Here is a 5000-nt window from a genome sequence, read left to right as displayed (position 1 = left end):
TCCTGGGGAAGGGCACGACGTTCTGTCAGAAGGAATAAATTAATCACGTGCCTGGCAACCACAAAGGTGCACGTTCATGGTTCATGGTTCATTTATTTCACACTATTTACATAAAATTAACATAGAAAGAAAAATATAGTCACAACGCATGGTTACAAGATAAAATAATTACAGTACAGGTTATAAAATGTGTATGGTGGTCAAAGTAGCGAAGGCTTTCTAGTTGACCACCATTATACATTTGACCATTAAACAGAACATATATTATATGATTGACAAGAGATCAAGTGGGCCTTATAAAGTTTTTTAAACTTGTCAAATGGTTTTGCTTTTTTTAGTGCCAAGGGGACAGTTTCCCACATGACAGAGACAGAGTACTTAAAAGTAAATTTTACTATGTTATTTCTAACTTCTGGTCCGTAAAAATTAAGCTTAGCGGAATTTCTCGTGTTATAGGAGTGGACAGTTGTTGTAAGTGTTAATGATTTGAATGTTGGAGTTACTCTTGAAACTTTAAGTACATGCATTAGGCAAAATAGCTTGTATGGTTGACTGACTGTAAATATATGAGAAAGGATTAGATAATTCATGGCTAGCGCAAGTTTTATTAACTTGTTAGGAATATCCTATGAAGCCTTTCTTTCATTTAGATTTGAGAACAACTGAGCCACATATTCTTTAGTGACAGCTGATTCGTAAAACCTCTATGCGGGGCTATTACGTATGTATTTGGTGGGGTCATCGTAGGTAGGATTAATTGCACTAGCAAGGGTAGGGCCAATTGTAGTGAGGTGCTGATTAAATTGGTTAGCAATATCGAGTTCATAAGTATAGACCTCACTATTTCTTATGATCCTAGAAGGGTAGTTTGATTTAACTTTAGCTTTCCTTTTAATGATTGTACCAATAAGCTTCCATGTTTCTTTCAGATTTTCTTTGTACAGCTGGAAATTTTGGTTATAATATTCATCTTTGGTTTTGGTGATCACCGTGTGCCAGAGTTAAAACAACGTACTTTTTAGCCAAGAAATCTACGTCTTTCGTTTTATAGTTTTGTTGTAATATTCAACTTAATATTTATATTTCATCTGTCGGATCGGGAAGCCTTCTTTGTCGGGTTATTGACCCGAGATCGGACTCTTATCTGGAATACTGTTGATCAATCCCTTCACTGAAGAACCATTTCTTTCAATGATAATGAAGCAAAAAGTGGACAACAAGCTTTCTTTCAAATAATAGACCATTTTACAGTTGTAGGTAAGTTACCTGGTCTAAGAATGGAAGCAAGGCTGCCGGTGACCCTGCTTTGATACAAACCTTTGTGCCTTTCTAATGTTAATGTAGACTAATTAGAATTACAATGACATAATTTACATGATAAAAGCAGTGAGGTCTGTATCAACACAAGGTCACTGGCAGCCTCGCAGCCATTATTAGGCCAGGTCACCGAGCACACATTTGTAAAATGGCCTATTCTTCACTGACGAGTAATAGTCAAATTTCAAATTGTTTTTTACTGAAGACTGAGCAGAGTTGAGTACAAATAAATATAATTATAAATAGCCGGAAAATTGTAAACAAAGACTTCTCAAGGTGTTCGATTCCGTCTCTGGTTTACAACTCGAAAAAGTTACCAGAGAATTTGTCGTTTGGTTTCAGTGTTGTTCATAACACCACATTTATAAAATATTAACGAGAACTCGACGGAGAGGTAAATCAACGACTAAATTTTTTGTGTGCGTGGCGATGTTTATGCAAATTTTTGACAGAGAATGTTAAATTACACAAAATATGCCACTTAAAAGTCGTTAAAAAGCTTTATTATTGGGCGTTCATTTGGATGAAAAATGTCACAAAAAACCTTCAAGCATTTAACATCGTGCAGCAACCAATCAGAAGCGATATGAGACCACAAACTAATTACCGCTACTGGTTGCGGTTTAATTTCCCGCGCGTAATCGGCTTTTTACTTGAAAAACAATAACATGTCTAATAATTTCTAATTAATGATATTTATAGTTTTCGCAGTTTTCGGATTTTCACTGTAACAAATGTATTTCTACATACAAGAAATTCCCGCGGCGAGTTTTTCTGCTTAGATACGAGACAATCAATTTAAAACTGATCTTTTAAGGCTTTGAACGCCCTTTCCCACCTCTCTGTTGTGGGTTTCGGAGAGTAAAAAGATTGCGTGATTTGTTGAGTGAGAAAATGTTTAATCACACAGTGCGTAAGAATCTAGCCAATCACACAGGAAGTACAGAAATCCCTGAAAAACTGCGGGATATCAGAACAAGCTTTTGGGAGCCATTGCGAAGACGGACTAAATCAAGGTTTTTGACTTTCAATTGTAGGTTTCGCGTTACATGTCCGGCTGCGGGCAAGCTATAGTGATATTCACTGTTTATGAACATTTCTTTTGATATTTAAATTTTGCCAACCACAGAACAAATGAATCTTTGTTTCGACAGCCAAGGGGGTAACGAATGGTCCCTTCAAACTTTCAAGTGCTTGCAGAATTTTGCCATTGCTCGATTTTCTCCCACATTTTAGATTAGTGCTTGATTTTTTCGTGCTCGCAATTTTTTTGAAATAGGCCATTTTACAGTTGTTTGCTCAGCGACCTAGCCTATGAATGGCTGCGAGGCTGCCGGTGACCGTGTATTGATACAGACCCCACTGCTTTTATCATGTAAATTGTCTTGTTGTAATTCTAATTACTTCATATTAACATTACAAAAGCACGAAGGTTTGTATCAAAACAGAGTCACCGGCAACCTCGCTTATATTCTTTGGCCAGGAAACTTAGCTTCAGCTGTAAAATGGTCTCAGAAGGAGCTAATGAGCCTCCATTTCCGTTCCCAGATCCCATCGTTTCTCCGAGGCGGCGGGGTCTCCGCGCGAGAAAACGAAGATTTCTAGAATGTTATGCTTCTAAGCGCAGCCATGTTTAACACTATCGAGGTCTCATATATGAATTCCAGAATTTCTAGAAAACTGGGACTGAAATTTTTTTGTCTCCAGAACCCTGCGTTCTCTTGCCAAGGATCTGCCGGCTAAGACAAACAATGGGATCTGAGAACGAGAATCATAGGGCATGTATGTAATGTAATCCATGGGTCTTTTGTTTTCGTCCACCAACATGGTGACGAGTACGTAACGTGAGAACCACCTACCGTTCCCTCTCAAAAAAATAAATAAATAAATAAAAATTTTTAAGGTTACGCCCCATTTAAGGTACTGGAACATTTTGCGGTATAACATATTAACCAGACACGATTTCAAATTTCATCGGAAATATAAGCAATTTTCGAGGCAATTTACGTTCAACCGATCAAAGCTCAGTATGATTTTCCAGGTAAATTTTATGGTTTTATGACCGGCAACAAGGAAAAGATTCAGTTGTGATTTCAAAACACAGTCATTGCCTCAGTCAATATGATTGAGGCAATGTTCATGGTTAAATTATCTTCGCAGCGATTTTAGGTGTTTATGATGATGAGTACATCTTAAAGACAACACCGGAATCACGCTTAATTAAAAAAAAATCACCAAAAAAATGACAGAGGCAATTGCCTCGGTTTGCCTCATACTGCCCACGGCCCTGACAGTTAACGACGAAGTAATCATTTGTCAATTGAAACCACGCCCCCCCCCCCCCCCCCCCCCCAAACCCCGTAGCCGTAGATGTAACATTTGCAGTGTTACAGTGAAACTTCCTTTTAGCGGCCACCCTCGGGTTAACGGCTAGTGACACTTAATGGAGGTTTGCCGCTTAATTAAACAAAAAAAAAAAAAAAAAAGGTTCTTCAGAATTTAGCACAATCGTTTTATTAGAAAAAGTCACCTTATTCTAAAACCAAACACCTTTAGGAGTTTGTGACAGACTTTCGTACAAGAGACAGCTCTAAAACCGAACAAAATTACAGTACAGTCAGAACAAACAAATACTCCTCAAATGTTGAGATGAGGTTCTCTCAACTTAACATGAACCGTGATCTAAACTATATGGAGTAAACTAAGTTGATTTATAAGCGGAAAAGGAAGCAAAATCTTTCGTTACTGGGTTGCCATAGGCAATCCAGTCATAACGTGCGTTGAATTTCGCCATTTTTTTTTTCCTTGTTTTTTTTTTTCCAAAGTCTGTAACTGAAACGTTGCCATTAAGGGTCCATAATTAACTTGAAAATAAAATTAAAAAAATTACAAGGAATCCTGTCGCTGAAAACCAACTAAGTGAATTAAAACTCTTGGTGGCCGCTTAATAGAGGTGAAAACAATAGGAGAACTCTCATCGTGACGGCCAAAACGTGGCCGTGGGCGCTTCATAATTGAGGTTTATAGGTGTGGCCGCTTAATAGAGGTTTGATTTACAATATTATTCACAAATTATTTCGGTACTTTGATAACTGGCCTCCTAATAGCGAGTGGCCGCTAAATGGGGGCTCCACTTTATTAGGTCCCGATAAAAGGCTTAAGAAAATAATCATATGAAAAGAAATTCAAATAAAAAGCCTAACCTTATTGCCATTGCGAGTAGCTTCCTTCCTGTGTGGTTATTTTCCAGATCCGAGGCTGTGTTTACAAACAGAATTATATATGTAAGTGAGACACCCGCAAGAAATGTGGTCTTTATGAGAAACACAGTCATACAGTCCTCGTTTGTTGTAGCCTTTGGCAGCAACGAGGTTCTTTTCAGAATCATTGGTGTTTAGCTTTTTTTTTTTTTTTTTGAAATTGCATTGTTAATGTTCAGAAACCTGGTTGTCTCATCATTGATACCAGAACCAAGCTCTGAAGAGACCACCAGGGAGATCTGCGAGACGTGCAGCGATGTCAAAGAGCATCCCTGTGGTCCCTCTCCGTAGGTAGTTTTTACCCTAATTCAGCTTGCCGGCCATTGGCCTCTATCCACCGAATTCGGTTGAATCTCGCCAAGTACTCCTAGAGGAGTAACTAAGCTAACCAGAGGATTTGCCTTTTATTACTGCGTACCACCC

Source organism: Montipora capricornis, chromosome 1, assembly GCF_036669925.1.
Source record: "Montipora capricornis isolate CH-2021 chromosome 1, ASM3666992v2, whole genome shotgun sequence".
Classification (NCBI taxonomy): Eukaryota; Metazoa; Cnidaria; class Anthozoa; order Scleractinia; family Acroporidae; genus Montipora; species Montipora capricornis.
The sequence above is the reverse complement of the archived record's forward strand: the minus strand, read 5'-3'. Positions refer to the sequence as shown.